Source organism: Oncorhynchus nerka, linkage group LG9a, assembly GCF_034236695.1.
Source record: "Oncorhynchus nerka isolate Pitt River linkage group LG9a, Oner_Uvic_2.0, whole genome shotgun sequence".
In the NCBI taxonomy this organism is placed as follows: Eukaryota; Metazoa; Chordata; class Actinopteri; order Salmoniformes; family Salmonidae; genus Oncorhynchus; species Oncorhynchus nerka.
Window position 1 is genome coordinate 7076657 of NC_088404.1, and position 22033 is coordinate 7098689.

Sequence of the window (22033 nt, forward strand, 5' to 3'; positions counted from 1 at the left end):
AGTCGTCCTGGTCCCTTGGCAGAAAAACAAAGCATGATGTTTACACCCCCATGTTTCACAGTAGGTATGGTGTTCTTTGGATGCAACTCAGCATTCTTTGTCCTCCAAACACGACTAGTTGAGTTTTTACCAAAAAGTTATATTTTGGTTTCATCTCACCATATGACATTCTCCCAATCTTCTTCTGGATCATCCAAATGCTCTCTAGCAAACTTCAGACGGGCCTGGACATGTACTGGCTGAAGCAGGGGGACACGTCTGGCACTGCAGGATTTGAGTCCCTGGCAGCGTAGTGTGTTACTGATGGTAGGCTTTGTTACTTTGGTCCCAGCTCTCTGCAGGTCATTCACTAGGTCCCCCCGTGTGGTTCTGGGATTTTTGCTCACCGTTCTTGTGATCATTTTGACCCCACGGGGTGAGATCTTGCGTGGAGCCCCAGATCGGGCGAGATTATCAGTGGTCTTGTATGTCTTCCATTTCCTAATAATTGCTCCCACAGTTGATTTCTTCAAACCAAGCTGCTTACCTATTGCAGATTCAGTCTTCCCAGCCTGATGCAGGTCTACAATTTTGAGTTTGAGTGTGACTGTTTGATGTTGTGGACAGGTGTCTTTTATACTGATAACAAGTACAAACAGGTGCCATTAATACAGGTAACGAGTGGAGGACAGAGGAGCCTCTTAAAGAAGTTGTTACAGGTCTGTGAGAGCCAGAAATCTTGCTTGTTTGTAGGTGACCAAATACTTATTTTCCACCATAATTTGCAAATAAATTCATTAAAAAAATCCTACAATGTGATTTTCTGGATTTTTCTTCTCATTTTGTCTGTCATAGTTGAAGTGTACCTATGATGAAAATTACAGGCCTCTCATCTTTTTAAGTGGGAGAACTTGCACAATTGGTGGCTGACTAAATACTTTTTTGTGTGTGTGTGTACTACATTTACGCACACAAAATCAACATACATACACTAACTACACACACACTTTTACTCTTAATTTGCTGCTTCTACATTCTTTACTATTTAATTTATTATCCTGAAGTTTCTTTACCCTGCCTTTTCAAGTCCGTATCTCCCTCCAATACCTCGTACATCTGCACATTGATCTGATATTTCCTGTATATAGCTTCACATTGTGGTGTTCGTGTGTGTGTGTAATTGTATTACTACTATTATTTTTTTAACTCTGCATCGGTGGGGCTCGTAAGCAAGTATTTCATAGTAAAGTCAACACCTGTTGTATTCGGCACAATTAAAAAAAAATATATATATATATATATATATATTAAATTGTTAGTTGCTGTTTGGAAAATAGAATCATCAGGAAATGACACTGATAATAATAACTTTTACAGTGTTCGTTTTATCAGCTGTTGTACATAATGGTAACACAGAAACAGGATTTTGACTGCACTGAGCCTAGGAGAGAGCGAAAGTGGAGAATGGGGGGGGAGCTTTTCTTCCTTCCTGGCATTCATCTTTAATTTCTTCATTGTCTGTTGTCAGCAGGTCAACCAGGGATCAGTAATGTGGACCCTGGGTGGGTTGTTTGTGTGTTTGTGTTCTCACAACCCAGATGTCTCCATTGACATCCAATGGGCTAGAGCTTCTTGCTTTTCACAAATAACACGGTAACATCTGTGATTGGACCACACACACACACACACACGCATTAACATCCAGTGAAGCAGTGACCGAAAAACCGTTGCGTTTCTGGTGCACAGGCAGAATTAAGAGCGCTACAGTATGAGAGAGTGCAGAGTTTAAGTGTACAGACACAACATTGAGTAGGCAGGGCAATTCCTGTCACAATATTCCCGGTGTAGGCTGAAAGCGGACAGAAACGTCACAATATTCCCGGCGTAGGCTGAAAGCGGACAGAAACGTCACAATATTCCCGGCGTAGGCTGAAAGCGGACAGAAACGTCACAATATTCCCCGGCGTAGGCTGAAAGCGGACAGAAACGTCACAATATTCCCGGGCGTAGGCTGAAAGCGGACAGAAACGTCACAATATTCCCGGCGTAGGCTGAAAGCGGACAGAAACGTCACAATATTCCCGGCGTAGGCTGAAAGCGGACAGAAACGTCACAATATTCCCGGCGTAGGCTGAAAGCGGACAGAAACGTCACAATATTCCCGGCGTAGGCTGAAAGCGGACAGAAACGTCACAATATTCCCGGCGTAGGCTGAAAGCGGACAGAAACGTCACAATATTCCCGGGCGTAGGCTGAAAGCGGACAGAAACGTCACAATATTCCCGGCGTAGGCTGAAAGCGGACAGAAACGTCACAATATTCCCGGCGTAGGCTGAAAGCGGACAGAAACGTCACAATATTCCCGGCGTAGGCTGAAAGCGGACAGAAACGTCACAATATTCCCGGCGTAGGCTGAAAGCGGACAGAAACGTCACAATATTCCCGGCGTAGGCTGAAAGCGGACAGAAACGTCACAATATTCCCGGCGTAGGCTGAAAGCGGACAGAAACGTCAGTGGCACAGAACAGACTCTGTCACTGGCTGAAATGTCAGGCTTTGTTGTCAGTAATCTCTCAGGTTTTTTCTGTCATGCTGTGTTTCGCCTTAGTTTATTTTCTCCAACACTGTTGGGTTTTATTCCACTTGTGGATGTGAGGAATGAAACCTTTTCATATTTTTAGATTGAAGATTCACTCCTGAATCCTGTTGGGAAGGAGTTCATCTCGTCAGTCAAACGCAGCGTTTGTACATAGCGCGTCATGAATGCTTGTCGTTCACATGGTCACGAAAACAATGTTGCCTCACGACAATTTGCAGAGATGTAAAAAAAATAAAATAATCCGCGACATTCCAGAAGCTGTCAGTCACATGTTTTCTTTTTTTTACATGGAGCATGTTTAGTTACTTCAGGTCTTCCTGTTAGACAGTGATTGTCCACACACTGAAAAACAAGCTATACTCTCTCTCTCTCTCTCTCTCTCTCTCTTTTTCTCCGCCACAGGTGATTTCTGCAGGGTGCCATCACGGCAGGATATCTGTCCAGAGAAGGGCATTGCATACTGGGTTAGGAGCTAGGTGTGGACCCCACTCCCAGACCCTCCAGGTTCCTATATTTGAGTAAGTCTCCTCTCACTCGCTCACACGCACACACACACACATATTTCTACTCTTGCCTCAGAATCCTGTACTGTGTGGTATCAATAGTTGACATTCAGTGGCTGGAACTTCCATACATTTCTATCAGTAAATCACTCTTTGATTCTACTCTAGCCATTAGTCAGTCAGTAAATCTTTGATTCTACTCTAGCCAGTACAGTCAGCAAATCACTCTTTGATTCTACTCTAGCCAGTAGTCAGTCAGTAAATCACTCTTTGATTCTACTCTAGCCATTACAGTCAGTAAATCACTCTTTGATTCTACTCTAGCCAGTACAGTCAGTAAATCACTCTTTGATTCTACTCTAGCCAGTACAGTCAGTAAATCACTCTTTGATTCTACTCTAGCCAGTAGTCAGTCAGTAAATCACTCTTTGATTATACTCTAGCCAGTACAGTCAGTCAGTAAATCACTCTTTGATTCTACTCTAGCCAGTACAGTCAGTAAATCACTCTTTGATTCTACTCTAGCCAGTACAGTCAGTAAATCACTCTTTGATTCTACTCTAGCCATTCTCTTTCAGTTCTTCACTATATTAGCCAGTATTCTACAGTACAGGTCAGTGCAGCATGTGAAGTTATTCAATCATTTATTTGATCTACAAGCTCATTGAAATAAGCATTGGCCAGTTCTGGTGGGCCTTGAGGCTGACTCGCTGTTGGGGGAGCGGATTAGGGGAAGGGGGTGCGGTGAGTGGGGGGGGGTGAATGCGCTGCACAGGCAAAACTATTTTATGATGTAGTTGGTGTCACATTTCCTGTCACTACTTTGACAAAAGCCCCTCTTTCAGGTCTCTGTCACTAGGGCACTACCGTGCGTCAGGTACTAGACTGCCTTGGATCCTACGTCTGAGGGCCTGCTTGTTGAACCAGGATGGCTTGTTGAACCAGGATGGCTTGTTGAACCGGGATGTCATGTTGATCGACCTGTTAGCGTGTTATTACACACGGCTAGGAGGATGGCATGTTGATCGACCTGTTAGCGTGTTATTACACACGGCTAGGAGGATGGCATGTTCATCGACCTGTTAGCGTGTTATTACACACGGCTAGGAGGATGGCATGTTGATCGACCTGTTAGTGTGTTATTACACACGGCTAGGAGGATGGCATGTTGATCGACCTGTTAGCGTGTTATTACACACGGCTAGGAGGATGGCATGTTGATGGACCTGTTAGTGTGTTATTACACACGACTAGGAGGATGGCATGTTGATCGACCTGTTAGCGTGTTATTACACACGGCTAGGAGGATGGCATGTTGATCGACCTGTTAGCGTGTTATTACACACGGCTAGGAGGATGGCATGTTGATGGACCTGTTAGTGTGTTATTACACACGGCTAGGAGGATGGCATGTTGATCGACCTGTTAGCGTGTTATTACACACGGCTAGGAGGATGGCATGTTGATCGACCTGTTAGCGTGTTATTACACACGGCTAGGAGGTTGGGTCTCTTAAAAACATTTTTTCTTTTTTTACTACACTTTAAGACATTGACAGCGGGAAGTTTGCGTTTCACAACGCAACAGTTTTCTGATGTTGTAATTTCCCTTTTCCTGTGTATCTCCTCCACCAGAGAGACCTTGATGGGTCCCTTTTCCTGTGTATCTCTCCGCCAGAGAGACCTTGATGGGTCCTTTTTCCTGTGTATCTCTCCGCCAGAGAGACCTTGATGGGTCCCTTTTCCTGTGTATCTCTCCGCCAGAGAGACCTCGATGGGTCCCTTTTCCTGTGTATCTCTCCGCCAGAGAGACCTCGATGGGTCCCTTTTCCTGTGTATCTCTCTGCCAGAGAGACCTCGATGGGTCCCTTTTCCTGTGTATCTCTCCGCCAGAGAGACCTTGATGGGTCCCTTTTCCTGTGTATCTCTCCGCCAGAGAGACCTTGATGGGTCCCTTTTCCTGTGTATCTCTCCGCCAGAGAGACCTTGATGGGTCTGACCACAGACTGTTGAACGGACCATTTTTAAGTCTGGGGGTTCCCCCCCAAAATGTTTTTTTGTTTGTCAATTCAGTAAATTGACGAACAACTAGTGATTTTATTTCATTCGAACCCTAGATCTAGTCGTAGTAGGACCCCTAGTGGGGGAGTGGACCCTTAGATCTAGTCCTAGTAGGACCCCTAGTGGGGGAGTGGACCCCTAGATCTAGTCGTAGTAGGACCCCTAGTGGGGGAGTGGACCCCTAGTGGGGGAGTGGACCCCTAGATCTAGTCGTAGTAGGACCCCTAGTGGGGGAGTGGACCCCTAGATCTAGTCGTAGTAGGACCCCTAGATCTAGGCGTAGTAGGACCCCTAGTGGGGGAGTGGGGACCCCTAGTGGGGGAGTGGACCCCTAGATCTAGTCGTAGTAGGACCCCTAGTGGGGGAGTGGACCCCTAGATCTAGTCGTAGTAGGACCCCTAGTGGGGGAGTGGACCCCTAGATCTAGTCGTAGTAGGACCCCTAGATCTAGTCGTAGTAGGACCCCTAGTGGGGGAGTGGACCCCTAGTGGGGGAGTGGACCCCTAGATCTAGTCGTAGTAGGACCCCTAGTGGGGGAGTGGACCCCTAGTGGGGGAGTGGACCCCTAGATCTAGTCGTAGTAGGACCCCTAGTGGGGGAGTGGAACCCTAGTGGGGGAGTGGACCCCTAGATCTAGTCGTAGTAGGACCCCTAGATCTAGTCGTAGTAGGACCCCTAGTTGGGGAGTGGACCCCTAGTGGGGGAGTGGACCCCTAGATCTAGTCGTAGTAGGACCCCTAGTGGGGGAGTGGACCCCTAGTGGGGGAGTGGACACCTAGATCTAGTCGTAGTAGGACCCCTAGTGGGGGAGTGGACCCCTAGTGGGGGAGTGGACACCTAGATCTAGTCGTAGTAGGACCCCTAGTGGGGGAGTGGGAAGGAAACTCCACTTCTACAGGCTAATGGGCTTTCTCTTGTTGTCATGTTGAAAGCACACTGTGTCACATTCATCTTGGTGTTTTGTGATGCGAACTAGGGTTTTTAAAAAACATGTTTTTCTGCTTGAAAGTGTTGTTTCCGGAGAAATTGAGGATAATGAGCTAGATTCCTTCTGTGCATCAAAACACACCCCGGCAGGCAGGCAGGCAGGCAGGCAGGCAGGCAGGCAGGCAGGCAGGCAGGCACAATAATAATGACTAGATTCCTCCTGTGTGTTTTGCGTGCATCACATCCTGTTTAGTTGTTTTTTTAATGCTGTAGGCAGTAAGATCAGGGGAGCGACTGAACACCACCAACACACATCATGATCCACCTCCACTGTGCCAGGTTCAATACATCTTTCCTGTCCTGGTTCTTACCAGGAATGAATCCCTTTTCAACTACAGATAGATGTTGGAGACCAGTGTCAAACAGCACGCGGGGCCGTCCACACCAAAGACCATAACGGATAATTATGATAAATTGTACATAACTGTATATAATGTTAGTGAGCGGCCACGCGAGAGGAACGTGTAATGTTTTATAGTTTTACGGCATGTCAAATCAACTGATCAATAGATCCTGCACGCGGCTAGGCCTGTTACTGAGATGCTAACACAGACCTTTTTTGGGGTGTGTTCATTTGGCATAGTAAAAACAATGTTTTCTCATAGTTGTCAATTCGTTTTGGATATTTTTAATCTCACTGTGCTCATCTCTTTTTAACTTTTTTGTAAATTTTTAAATGTTTAAAAAGAAAGTGAGTACACAGTTCATTGTTTTACGGCTGTAACCTGCAGTGATCTAGGCTAATTCGAATAACCGCTCAAATGCTCCTGTTTGTGAACGCGTGTTCCAAATGCTATTGTAGTTTTAGATTTCTGGGAATCCAAAGAGCTAAAGGGGGACTCGCTGTAGCTGATGGGCAGTGGGGAGACCAGGGGGGAGGCCAGGGGAGACCAGGGGGGAGGCCAGGGGAGGCAAGGGGAGGCCAGGTGTGTGATTACGCAAAGAGAAGATGCGAGATGTGTTAGTAGCTAATACAACCCATTATTTATTAGCTAAATATTAGGCTGCCGTTGGTAAAAAGAAATAAAAGATTGCCGTTTTCATACTGATATGCGTTGTTTTGTTGTGGATCGTTATTCTCCCAGGTCGTCTTATAATTAGACCAATGTGGTCGCCCAGTTGTTCAGCTTACTCTGCCTCTCCTCTCAAAGCAACCTTGCGTATCTAGAACCAAGAACGCTTCAATGGAATGCAGTTTTTGACCGGTTGTTATTTTTTATCGTGGGAGGGACAGGGATGAAATGGCTTTTTAATTAAGGTGATCCAAACGATAGCGCTCCTTATCCACTCTTTTTGTAGTGCGAGCGCTCCTGTTGACTTGAATTCGAATGATCTTGTAGTTATCGTCTTTGGTGTGGACGCCCCCCTCAGTGGCACTGCTCACCCAAATCCCTCAGTGGCACTGCTCACCCAAATCCCTCAGTGGCACTGCTCACCCAAATCCCTCAGTGGCACTGCTCACCCAAATCCCTCAGTGGCACTGCTCACCCAAATCCCTCAGTGGCACTGCTCACCCAAATCCCTCAGTGGCACTGCTCACCCAAATCCCTCAGTGGCACTGCTCACCCAAATCCCTCAGTGGCACTGCTCACCCAAATCCCTCAGTGGCACTGCTCACCCAAATCCCTCAGTGGCACTGCTCACCCAAATCCCTCAGTGGCACTGCTCACCCAAATCCCTCAGTGGCACTGCTCACCCAAATCCCTCAGTGGCACTGCTCACCCAAATCCCTCAGTGGCACTCTTCCTCTTCTCTGATTAGGTTTCTAAATTTGTATACACAGTTTCATGGTCTAAACTCCATTAATACTCACAGCAATCATTCACTTAACAGGATACAAAACAAACTACAGTTTAACTTGAAACATATTACATTTGAATAGAATCCATCAATGAAAATCTGTTAGTGTTCCAACACACATGCTTTCTGTTTCATAGTTGTAACAAAGCACTCAACAAATAATGATTGAACATTTTATTTAAATGTTTTAATGTTTACATATAGCTTGCAGTAACATAAAGTAATAAATGCTGCTGTTATTTTAAATAATCTTATTCTGTTACCCAAGACTTTCATAAATGTAACCAAATGATTATTTTTGCGATTTTAGCATATATGAACTGTATTAATTACAATGTTTAGAATGTTGTGGTAGTTTGAAAGGGGGGGGGGACGCCCGAGAGACCCAGCGGATCTAGTGTTGAATGTTGTGGTAGTTTGAAAGGGGGACACGCCCGAGACCCAGCGGATCTAGTATTGAATGTTGTGGTAGTTTGAAAGAGGGGGACGCCCGAGAGACCCAGCGGATCTAGTGTTGAATGTTGTGGTAGTTTGAAAGGGGGGGACACGCCCGAGACCCAGCGGATCTAGTATTGAATGTTGTGGTAGTTTGAAAGGGGGGACACGCCCGAGACCCAGCGGATCTAGTATTGAATGTTGTGGTAGTTTGAAAGAGGGGGGACGCCCGAGAGACCCAGCGGATCTAGTGTTGAATGTTGTGGTAGTTTGAAAGGGGGACACGCCCGAGACCCAGCGGATCTAGTATTGAATGTTGTGGTAGTTTGAAAGAGGGGGACGCCCGAGACCCAGCGGATCTAGTGTTGAATGTTGTGGTAGTTTGAAAGGAGGGGGACGCCCGAGACCCAGCGGATCTAGTATTGAATGTTGTGGTAGTTTGAAAGGGGGGACGCCCGAGACCCAGCGGATCTAGTGTTGAATGTTGTGGTAGTTTGAAAGGAGGGGGGGACGCCCGAGACCCAGCGGATCTAGTGTTGAATGTTGTGGTAGTTTGAAAGGAGGGGGGGACGCCCGAGACCCAGCGGATCTAGTGTTGAATGTTGTGGTAGTTTGAAAGGAGGGGGGGACGCCCGAGACCCGGTGGATCTAGTATTGAATGTTGTGGTAGTTTGAAAGGAGGGGGGGACGCCCAAGACCCAGCGGATCTAGTGTTAAATGTAAAATATTTATCACAATCCAATAAGTCGAGGTAGCCTCTCCCTCCTTCAGTCTGTTGTTCTCCTGTTTGAACATGACCCTTCCCTGTGCACACACACACACACACACATTAGAGTGGTGGTGGAATCTCACACACACGCTGGATTTACAACCACAGTCAGACCAAGAGGCACAGTTGGCATCCTGCCGCCCCCTCTCCCCCTCTCTCCCCCCCCGCCCCCTCTCCCCTGGTATGCAGGCGTAAGGTGTTGATCCAATGCCTGGTGACTCAATCCTGATGTGAAAGCCGACTGCTAAACTGCCAAGCCAATGTAGCGACGGACAAGTACAAACACAGCCTTTCAGACGCGAGTCGCCGCTAACGTCTGCTGCCAGTCTGCCAAAGTGCCTACTTTAAAAAAAAAAACAAAGTCCTTGACTGACCAACTCCATCATAACAGCAGGGACGGGTGCAGTGTGAATACCAGTGTTACATGTTGGGGTTGTGTTCATCAGTTGCTTTAACCTACAGGACATCCAATGGTATTGATTCAAAGCAACTTCAGGTAAATATGTTCATGGACGCTATCGACACATTGGTTCATTCTGCCTTTTAATTTTTTATTTTGAAAGGTGTCCGAGACGTGCAATAGGTTACTCCTCCTATTATATAACCTGTTTTATCGTTTTCAAAGTAACAAATTCAGAATATATATTTTGAAAGGCTTCTGCTTGAGTGACCGCGTGACTAGACGAATGCAGATGCATGCTAATGTATGCGCGAACCACCTGCTGGGACCAAATCATTTAAACCCCTCGTGGTGACACAAAAGAATGCTTCGGCTTTAAAACACAGCTAACCACCGCCACCATCACATGGACACTAAGTCGGTCAAATCGGGGCTCGACAGTGCGGACTATAATTTTAATTTAGGAGCACCAGTACACCTAGAAAAATGAAGGATTCTAGCTTTATATATATATATACATTTTGTTTTATTTTTCTCCTAAAGCGTAGTGTCCTTGTTGAAATGTGTGTGTGTGTGTGTGTACGTACTGTGTAGAGATCAAGATGGTTTGATCCAGGAGACTGGTTGGTTATCAACACAAATCTCAAGCTTTACACATATGTTGTGCTGCAACACTTTGGATGATTGAATGAACAGTGTGGTTTTTATCTATCTCTATTCAAATAAGTCATAAATGCATGAATGTCAGCCCCACCTCTTTCACCCATAACCTTTTTAAAGAGGTACTATACAACCATTTTGAGTTTGTGACAATACAAAGCAAGTGTAGTTTAGAGAATCATTGTACCATCTAAACAGCTGTGAAATATACTGTATTTTCCTGAACCAAAAATCTTGTACTTTCAGCTTGAATACTAAGCTGGTGTAGAAAACCGAAAAGTAAAAGACTCAAAAGAAAGCATAGAAATAACACGCATAGAACAGACCTACTGCTTCTTAGACTGGCTTTCAATGAGAGTGATAGATCTATAACACATAGAACAGACCTACTGCTTCTTAGACTGGCTTTCAATGAGTGATAGATCTATAACACATAGAACAGACCTACTGCTTCTTAGACTGGCTTTCAATGAGAGTGATAGATCTATAACACATAGAACAGACCTACTGCTTCTTAGACTGGCTTTCAATGAGAGTGATAGATCTATAACACATAGAACAGACCTACTGCTTCTTAGACTGGCTTTCAATGAGAGTGATAGATCTAACACATAGAACAGACCTACTGCTTCTTAGACTGGCTTTCAATGAGAGTGATAGATCTATAACACATAGAACAGACCTACTGCTTCTTAGACTGGCTTTCAATGAGTGATAGATCTATAACACATAGAACAGACCTACTGCTTCTTAGACTGGCTTTCTGTCTGTGTGTGTGTGTTCCCCACTGGTAACTTTATCCTGGCTACTCTGACTCCTTGCTCCGGCCACAACGCTACACAGTCGCCACGGACATTTTAGTTTCTTCTCCGAGTACCTCCCCGTCCCTTCACCGAATGACAACGCATTCGGGGCCCGTCTGATTTGTTACAGAAATGGATGGGTTAGGCCAGATGGGTCAGGCCAGATGGGTCGGGCCAGAGCCAGAACACACTGGGGTGGATATTCATCATTGTCTCCAACCAATCAGAGTATCAATCTAATTGCTGATGACTGTGTTTTTGTACAATGCCCTTCGTCAACACAAACGACTTGAACAACTGCAGTCTGACTGAAGCGAATGAGAGCGGAAATAATTTATTTTGAGTCATCAGGCTCAGAGTACCTCCCCGTCCCTTCACCTTTTCCCTGATTTGAAACCAGTTTATCATTCACTGACGTCAAACATGCAGACAGACACATTCACTTTGTTGCTGTGTAAACTCACCTGTGCCCTGATGGCATTTTGTGTTGCTCACTGAAACCTGACTAGCGAGCCGCAGGGCTCTTACAGGCGTGTGTGTGTGTGTGTATTCAAAAATTATATAAAAAACTATATACACTACAGTTAAAGTTTGGGGTCACTTGGAAATGTCCTTGTTTTTGAAAGAAAATAGTTTTTTTTGTGGTCCATTTTAAAATGACATCAGATTGATCAGAAATACAGTGTGGACATTAATGTTGTAAATGACTATTGTAGCTGGAAATGGCTGTTTAAATGCAAATGTGTGTAGTAGAGGTCAACCGGTTAATCGTCATGGACGATTTTCAAGTTTTCGTAACAACCGGTAATCGGTGTTTTTGGACACCGATTATGGCCGATTACATTGCACTCCATGAGGAGACTGTGGCAGGCTGACTACCTGTTACGCGAGTGCAGCAAGGAGCCAAGTTAAGTTGCTAGCTAGCATTAAACTTATCTTTTATAAAAAAACAATCAATCTTAACATATTCACTAGTTAAATAGACCATGGTTGATGATATTACTAGTTTAACTAGCTTGTCCTGTGTTGCATATAATCAATACGGTGCCTGTTTTAATTTGTCATCCAATCACAGCCTACTTGGCCAAACGGGTGATGATATATGAAAAGCGCATTCTTGTCAGGGTATATGCAGCAGTTTGTGCCGCTTGGCTCGTTGCGAACTGTGCGATGACCGTTTGGCACAAAGTAAAGCGAGATCCTTGATGAAAACCTGCTCCGTAGCACTCCGCCCCAGTCTGAGGTCCTAAGGTTCACCTTACAACAGGACAACGACCCTAAGCACACAGCCAAGACAACGCAGGAGTGGCTTGGGGCAAGTCTCTGATTTTTGTTCTTGACTGGCCCAGCCAGAGCTCTGACTTGAACCTAATCGAACATCTCTGGAGAGACCTGAAAATAGCTGAGCTTCGCCGCTCCCCATCCAACCTGCCAGAGCTTGAGAGGATCTGCAGAGAAGAATGGGAGAAACTCCCCAAATACGAGCTTGTAGCGTCATTCCCAAAAGAGTCAAGTCTGTAATCGCTGCCAAAGGTGCTTCAACAAGTACTGAGTAAAGGCTCTGAATACTTAAGTAAATTTGATATTTCATTGTTTTTAATACATTTGCAAACATCTTAAACAGTTTTGATATTATGGGCTATTGTGTGTACATTGAGTGGGAAAGTAAACATTTTAATTGTTTTTAGTTTAAGGCTGTAACATAACAATATGTGGAAAGGTCTGAATACTGTGTTATATATTACGAGCAAAGTGATCTGTGTTCAGGGGGTGTTTTCATACCGCCAATTCTGTTGAACTTTTCATAAACGGAAGCAAACGGTATGAAATGGGGATAAACATACCTGAATTTGTCCAATAGAAACTCTTGTTTGCAAATGTTAGACTAACGATTACAACCTACAGTAGATCAGCTAGATGTGGGGAAGAGTGCAAGGTGGTATTGAATGTGTCACTCGGTCATCTTGATTGCTTTAATTCCTCTCTACCTGTGAGCACCTACGTTGTAAACTTTCATTCATTGTCTAGGTTGAGGCAACCTCATGATGGGTGTAGGGAACATTAGAGTACAATGTAGTAGCCTAAACCTGTCGACGTTAATGTCATATGGTGAGATGAAACCAAAATATAGCTTTTTGGTAAAAACTCAACTCGTCGTGTTTGGAATGCTGAGTTACATCCAAAGAACACCACACCTACTGTGAAGCACGGGGGTGGAAACATCATGCTTTAGGGCTGTTTTTCCTGCAAAGGGACCAGGACGACTGATCCGTGTAAAGGAAAGAATGGGGGCCATGTATCGTGAGATTTTGAGTGAAAACATCCTTCCATCAGCAAGGGCATTAAAGATGAAACGTGGCTGGGTCTTTCAGCATGACAATGATTCCAAACACACCGCCCGGGCAACGAAGGAGTGGCTTCGTAAGAAGCATTTCAAGGTCCTGGGGTGGCCTAGCCAGTCTCCAGATCTCAACCCCATAGAAAATCTTTGGAGGGAGTTGAAAGTCCGTGTTGCCCAGCAACAGCCCCAAAACATCACTGCTCTAGAGGAGATCTGCATGGAGGAATGGGCCAAAATACCAGCAACAGTGTGTGAAAACCTTGTGAAGACTTACAGAAAACGGTTGACCTCTGTCATTGCCAACAAAGGGTATATAACAAAGTATTGAGAAACTTTGTTTATTGACCAAATACTTATTTTCCACCATAATTTGCAAATACATTTATTAAAAATCCTACAATGTGATTTTCTGTTTTTGGTTGTACTAATTTATTGCCATCGGGGCCCACCGGTATAAGTGCTAAACTGCTTACTGACTGTACACTAACGTTACTGCATGATTGTCACAGATTTAGTAATGCGTTACTAGTTCTATTAGCTTGGGGACAACGATGTAGGCTGTGTGTAGCAGTTATGACATGGCTTGGAAAGTTTTTTTAATCGCCTGGTCACATACAGTTGATGTGTTGAGCATTGAAGTTCACAAGCAAAGGGAAAAGATGGGAGAAGGAATACAACGTGGCTGCTATGAAAGTGAATTGTGTTTACGCCTGACCAAGTGTATATTTATCATGCCGATTCTGTTGAAAAACATTTCTTAAAAAACCATAGACATCTGAACAACAAAAACTGTGATAAACATACCTGAATTTGTCCAATAGAAACTAAAGATTACACCCTAGATCAGCAAGATGCAGGCAAGAGTGCAAGGCAGTATTGAATGTGTCACTCGGTCATCTTGATTGCTTTAATTCCTCTCTTTCATTCATTGTCAAGGTTGAGGCAACCTCATGATGGGGATAATGGGTAAGCCTAAACCTGGAGTTACAAACTGTGAATAGAAAATGAATGACAGTAACCTAAACCTGTCGACGTTACACTGAACTGGGTGAATAGAAAATGAACGACAGACGTCCAATATGCTGTAATAGAAATAAGGCCCTTCTCCAAAAGATAAAAAGCTAGTCCTCCCTCATCTTAAACGGCACCAACCGCCCCTGGACTATTTGCTATAGAAATATGTGCACTTGTTTGACTCGTAAAGGATACTGTTGTAACCATAGCTGTGGTTTCCCACTCTGGGGTGATGGCCTGTCACTGTTAAGTGCAGCGCCTTCACAAGGTATTTAACCCTTTGACTTTCCACATTGTACTGTGTTACAGACAGAATTCAACATTTCTTGAATTTTAGATTTTTTTTCGGGTCACACAATACACCCCATAATGAATATGAATGACAGTCATCCAATATGCTGTAATATAAAATAAGGCTGTACTTTACCACCTAATAGCAGGAACAGCACAATTTAGTGATCAGAACCTGGGAATATCAGGTTGTAGGATGGGATATAAACCTAACAACTTCAATTAGACATTTTATTTTGAACTGGGGTAAAATAAAATCACCAAATTTGACAGAGAATGCATTACATAGGATGAAACAACTCCAAGCCGCAACTCCACACTACTTGTCAAACAGAGAACTGATACTCGTTGTTGGGTTGGGATTGGTGTGGTGGGTCAATGGGACAGAACTGATACTCGTTGTTGGGTTGGGATTGGTGTGGTGGGTCAATGGGACAGAGAACTGATACTCGTTGTAGGGTTGGGATTGGTGTGGTGGGTCAATGGGACAGAGAACTGATACTCGTTGTTGGGTTGGGATTGGTGTGGTGGGTCAATGGGACAGAGAACTGATACTCGTTGTTGGGTTGGGATTGGTGTGGTGGGTCAATGGGACAGAGAACTGATACTCGTTGTTGGGTTGGGATTGGTGTGGTGGGTCAATGGGACAGAGAACTGATACTCGTTGTAGGGTTGGGATTGGTGTGGTGGGTCAATGGGACAGAGAACTGATACTCGTTGTAGGGTTGGGATTGGTGTGGTGGGTCAATGGGACAGAGAACTGAGGGTTGGGATTGGTCTGGTGGGTCAATGGGACAGAACTGATACTCGTTGTTGGGTTGGGATTGGTGTGGTGGGTCAATGGGACAGAGAACTGATACTCGTTGTTGGGTTGGGATTGGTGTGGTGGGTCAATGGGACAGAAACTGATACTCGTTGTTGGGTTGGGATTGGTGTGGTGGGTTTTTGAGAACGTTTTTTGCAATCTTCATGTCTAACTCATTGATTTTTAGAATTGTTTTTGGGTCCAAACAAGATTTCATGTACTTTATTTATTGAATATTATATTACTTTTAAATGGCTAATTTGGGTGGAATCAATTAGCTTAATTTCTCGGACATCAAATGTATATTTCAATCAAATGAGGTTGCAGGAATGCTAATCTTATCTGTTTCTAACCACAGAAATGATTTCAGAACAATCTGAGGTGGTGGGTGTTAAATCCTCTTGAGGTGGAACGGCCCATTATTGTGTATCTGTAAGAGCCCTGCAGCTCGCTAATCAGGTTTTAGTGAGCAACAAAAATGCCACCAGGGAACAAAAAGCTAAACACTCTCCCATATGTGTGTGTGTGTGTGTGTCTATCTGGTTGAAGTCAGTGAATGATGATGGCTCGCTGGGGAGCCATTTAATTTGGCTCGCTCAATGATTATCTGCAGGAAAGTTACAAAATCGTTCTCTGAAGATGGTGAATCCTCACTGCAGGGACATTGATAGTTGGGAGGGCATATAATTCTGGTCCAAGCAAATCTAATTATTTGGCCACGTAATTATTTATTTTTTAATCGCATATTTCACAATCTGACTTAGCGGTGAGGTACCTTATTTTAGGCTTGATATTAGCAATATATTTTTTCATGGTCCTCGCATTTTGTTTTGAACGAAGATCTGTTTGGGTCTCTCTTTTAACAATGAACGGAGCCAAATGAGCTGTGACTAAAACGACTGATTTTAAAACTAGACTAAAATTGTCAGATTTTAACACTCCTCAATGTAAAAAAAATAAAAAATGACTGTTAAATACCACCGGATTGTGAAACATATTTAGCCCTAGTTCAACCAATGACTAATGAGGGTCACGGGCAACATGGAAACAGCAATGACAGATCTGTTAGAAGAAAGGAATAGTGTTGGTACAGTTTCTACACCTGCATTGCTTCTTAGGTTCTGGCCTTTATGGCTTTTCCTAGCCACAGTGCTTCTTAGGTTCTGGCCTTTTCTAGAGAGTTTTTCCTAGCCACAGTGCTTCTTAGGTTCTGGCCTTTCTAGGGAGTTTTTCCTAGCCACCGTGCTTCTTAGGTTCTGGCCTTTCTAGGGAGTTTTTCCTAGCCACCGTGCTTCTTAGGTTCTGGCCTTTCTAGGGAGTTTTTCCTAGCCACAGTGCTTCTTAGGTTCTGGCCTTTTCTAGGGAGTTTTTCCTAGCCACCGTGCTTCTACACCTGCATTGCTTGCTGTTTGGGGTTTTAGGCTGGGTTTCTGTACAGCACTTGGAGATATCAGCTGATGTAAGAAGGGCTTTATAAATACATTTGATTGATTTTTGTATTGCAGTAAGGAAAGTTAACGGCGTGAAATGCTAAACCTGGGCCTTGTTCATTAGGAAAGAGCGTAGCAAAATGTTTTCAAAGCGGTGCGCCTCGGGGAAAACTATAGTTTTCTTATTGGACAACTTTAATTAACAGGGCTGTGGTGCTGTCAACAATCAGTGGAAATCCCTTTCTCTCAGAGTATTTAACTCTGAATAACTGACTTAACCATCAGCAAACACTGTTTTACTATTGGTCAATAATGCAGTTTGACACATCTGTTTCTCGCCTTATTTGGTTTATGGGTAGTGGAACAGAGCATTAGTGTGTGTGTGTGTGTGTGTGTGTGTTTTTATATACCGGCTGCATAATGCATTCAATATATCTCGGACGATTAAGCTTTTACATCGGCAGGATTGGCAATTACACGTTTAAAAAAAGAAAATATGAGCATAAGCCCATTTATGGCTTGTGTTCTACAGACACGTTTTATAGATTTAATGATTCACTTTATTGGTCCCATGTGTGAACTCATTCAAAGAGGATCGATTTTAAAAGGAATAAAAATACTTCTGTCCTGCGTATAACCATGTAACAGAACTTGTTGATTTTTAAAGCATTGTGTTCGTGTAGAAGCTCCCCCTGTACGTGCCATAGCTTTTCAACAAGTGGTTGAAAACTAAACCAAACTAAACTAATGTTAGCGGCGATGCACCAACCCAGGACTCGCTACGTGACAGACATGATAGACCACAGATCCTCTCTGGGTCGAAACGCGTCTTATGTGCGTCTGACCTTCAATCAGCTAATTAATCCTGTTGATGCGAAGACTGAGCACGCTCAGTCTGCGTCTCCCGAGTCGATCGTAAACCCCTGTCCGTCATCCAACCGGGCTGCCTAGCAACCAGGTAGAGCCTCCGCACAGCAAGCAGGGATTGGATGAGATTGAAAGGAAGTGTGGGGGTAGATGAGTAGGAGGGGAGGGGAGGGGGGGGCACCTCAGGGCTCAGTCTTCATTCCCACCTTAATTTCTTTTGATTTTTCTGAAAATAACTTGACCTAAAGATGGGTTGAAGAGCTAAAGAACAAGATCCTTGGTATTTTTCCTGTTGATTTCTAAACCTGGACTGTATGAAGTATATGATGAACACTGATATAGGTTTGATCCATAGGAAGGCTATTCTACAAAGCCCTAAGGGTCGCTTTGCTTATTCTAATGGAAAAACTCCAGGCTCAAAAAAGAGAGTTTTCCCACAGCGGCAAGCGTCACACGATTTTTTAAAAAGAACATCCGTCCATGGCAGTAAGGGGACAAGATGCCTTGGCTGTTCACGCGTTAAGGCGTATTAGTAGGAACAGAAGCTCTGTGAGCTGTCAGCAAGCTGCCATGGCAGCCGTGGCGGATGATTTGGTACACTCTTTCCCCCCTCAGGCGCCGGCTGCCAGCATCCTCTCTGAGACTGTGGCTGCTGCAATTACACTCTTCATCATGGAAGACGAGGGCTTCTGTTTGGGGTGAAACGCATGGAGGGAGCTTCACCGCCATGATCCTCAGTCCTGTCAAAGTGGCCGTGAGATGTGAAACCAGTCACTCTCTCTCTCTCTTTAGACTCGCTGTTGACATATATGTGGTGTTGCATGTCACCGTAGTGATTGATGTGGTGGATTTACACACACACACGTTGCAGACCGGATGGTGTGAGACTCGGTGCCCTTTTTATTGACTCGATGTGGGAACGCTAACATGGAAGTACTGTGTAGATCAGTGATGTGTGTGTACACATTTTAGTCTACTGGTGTAGGGTTACCAAGTGGGACTAAAATGTTCTTTCATCCAACACATGCTATGGTGTGAGGTTAGCTGAAGTGGTACAGTTCTGTTCCTTTTCTTATCTAGTCTAGTGTTACCCTGATCCTGCTATGGTAGTGTAGTCTGGTGTTACCCTGATCCTGTTATGGTAGTGTAGTGTAGTGCTGTAGTCTAGGGTTACCCTGATCCTGCTATGGTAGTGCTGTAGTCTAGGGTTACCCTGATCCTGCTATGGTAGTGCTGTAGTCTAGTGTTACCCTGATCCTGCTATGGTAGTGCTGTAGTCTAGTGTTACCCTGATCCTGCTATGGTAGTGCTGTAGTCTAGTGTTACCCTGATCCTGCTATGGTAGTGCTGTAGTCTAGTGTTACCCTGATCCTGCTATGGTAGTGTAGTCTGGTGTTACCCTGATCCTGCTATGGTAGTGCTGTAGTCTAGGGTTACCCTGATCCTGCTATGGTAGTGCTGTAGTCTAGGGTTACCCTGATCCTGCTATGGTAGTGTAGTGCTGTAGTCTTGTGTTACCCTGATCCTGCTATGGTAGTGTAGTGCTGTAGTCTTGTGTTACCCTGATCCTGCTATGGTAGTGTAGTGCTGTAGTCTTGTGTTACCCTGATTCTGCTATGGTAGTGCTGTAGTCTAGGGTTACCCTGATCCTGCTATGGTAGTGTAGTGTAGTGCTGTAGTCTAGGGTTACCCTGATCCTGTTATGGTAGTGTAGTGTAGTGCTGTAGTCTAGGGTTACCCTGATCCTGCTATGGTAGTGCTGTAGTCTAGGGTTACCCTGATCCTGCTATGGTAGTGTACTGCTCTAGTATCTGTTTGTACAGTATGGTCATACCTGCATTGTGTATAGTGTGCCTACATTGTATAAAGGGGATGTGCATTAAGTATCTTTGGCCCAGTACTGGCTTTCCTCCATCCTCCGCTTTCTCTTATGTCATTTATTAAATTTATTAAACCATCTCTGAAGTGGTCTAATGGTTAGAATCACAACCCTCAGGACACGTTATACCAGAGGTGTTGGCTTAATTAACATGCTGAATAGACCAGGCACACACACGTTATACCAGAGGTGTTGGCTTAATTAACATGCTGAATAGACCAGGCCATCACACGTTTTTTTTGTCAATCCACACCAGACGTGGTCAGGACACGCAAGTTGAAATATCAAAACCAACTCTGAACAAACTATATTAATCTGGATTGACAGGTCGAAACGCATTAAACATTCATGGCAATTTAGCTAGTTAGCTTGCTGTTGCTAGCTAATTTTATCCTGGGATGTAAACACCGGGTTGCTATTTTACCTGAAATGCACAAGGTCCTCTACGCTGACAATTAATCCACAGATAAAATGATAAACCTAATTAGTTTTCTAGTAATCTCTCCTCCTTCAGCCATCTTCTACTTTGGACTTTATATGGCGGTTGGCAACCAACTCTATATCCCAAAGTATGCTTCCCTGTATAGCTAATAACCTTCTCATGTTTGCAGTGCAATTTGTATTCCTGGCTACTTCAATAAAGTCATTGCCCTGGTCAGTGTGCAACTGTTCAGGCACTATGGGGAATCTAAAAGTTATATAGAGTGGGCTTCAGCAGAATACTGCTGGAAACAAGCATGCAGACAGTTCAGATGTACCACCAACTGGACTGGAGTGTGGACCTCTGAAAGATGAACAATCACCCAGGTGGGTATACGCTCCTAAAAACCAATGATGGGAGAGGCGGGACTTGCAGTGCGTCAAAAGCATTCAAATATAACCAAGTTCTATTTTAGTGCCTGGCCACGAAGATGCGCGCGAGCAGTTTGGATGAAATGATTGAATAATATGTATGTGTACTTTTAAATAAATAAAAAACTTTTGCAACGATCGCGCACATAACGTAAGCTGTGTGGTCAGCATGTAACGGTTCATACCACACTTTTAATACCAGAGTCTGCATGGTTTGGAGTCCCATCCACTGCCTTTCTGATTCACTCCCCTCCTACCTTTTCAAGTCAATCCTTCTCTTTTTCTTACCTGTTGAAAGAAAATATGAAGATGACAAAAGAAGTAGGAATTCCTCATTTTTATTAAAGAGTTTCATAAGATCCATTTGTTTTAGTGTCTGTTGTTCAACGGTTAACTCGGGCAAAAAGCTGACATTTCCACACAAACCTGGTTCTGCTATTACGCCAGGGACACGGCCAAGGACACGGCCATGGACCGAGTGGAAAGGCTGTGTTTTCTTTTACAGACGGTTGCTGTGCCAATGGATGCGTTTTTAGCACATTACACCTGTGTTTTATAGTGTTATAGCACCCAACAATGTATTTACAGAACTTGAGATGAGCACCTCCGATGTTTATCCTCTTTCTGCCTTCTCTTACTTAGGTCATTTAAAAAAACAATGGTTACCCGGGCAACGGGTTGACATCTGCCATTTCCACAGTAACCTAGGAATGTTACATCAGGGAGACCATTAGGGACCGTGTGTATTTGAAAGCCTTCCCCCCCTCTTCTCACACCTGAAACCCCACCTCTTTAAGGAATACCTAGGATAGGATAAAGTAATCCTTCTCACCCCCCCCCCCTTAAAAGACCTAGATGCACTATTGTAAAGTGGCTGTTCCACTGGATGTCATAAGGTGAAAGCACCAATTTGTAAGTCGCTCTGGATAAGAGCGTCTGCTAAATGACTTAAATGTAAAAATGTAAATTCTCTTCTTCAGATGGTTGCTGTGCAATGGCACGTATGTGTGTTTTGGCGTTCTCTGTTATGGGATGTTGTTGTTTAGGTCATTGGTTTTCCTTGTCTGACCCAATTGGTACTGTGAATAACCTATGGGAATTGGATGATACGCACAGCTGGAGTAGGACAGAACAAATCCTTAGAGACCTGTGTGTGTCAGACCTGAAAAAAAATCTAAAATACAATTTGGTAGACTATTTGAGTTTTATAAATAACCATTCAAATATTCTGTTATTGTTCTTGGCTGTGTATTTTAACATACTCCTACACAGAAAGTAATTTTAAATATCAGGTACTCAAATGTGGAGTGGAGATCAGTGTGCTGATGGACCATGTACATTACCAGTCAACAGGTTGGACACACCTACTCATTCAAGGGTTTTTTCTTTATTTGTACTATTTTCTACATTGTAGAATAATAGTGACGACATCAAAACTAAACTATGAAATAACACGCATGGAATCATGTAGTAACCTAAAAAGTGTTAAACAAATCTAAATATATTTTGGATTCTTCCTTGATGACCGCTTTGCGTTCTCTCAACCAGTTTCACTTGGA

General features: G+C 44.0%; 1 protein-coding gene across 3 annotated transcripts in view; it reads left to right on the forward strand.

The window, feature by feature from the left end:
• The window catches only part of LOC115118639 (tumor protein p53-inducible protein 11), a 100218-nt gene that overhangs the window by 22981 nt on the left and 55204 nt on the right, over positions 1-22033 (forward strand). Inside the window, exon 2 of one of the 3 annotated variants that reach the window (XM_029647311.2) lies at positions 2981-3096. The exons of 1 other annotated variant lie outside the window; for it this stretch is intronic. The gene's annotated coding sequence lies outside the window, so the exon portion shown is untranslated. Of the gene's footprint in view, positions 1-2980; positions 3097-9414; positions 9629-22033 lie in introns of those variants that run through there. One more of the 3 variants, XM_065022276.1, reaches the window with a different exon arrangement.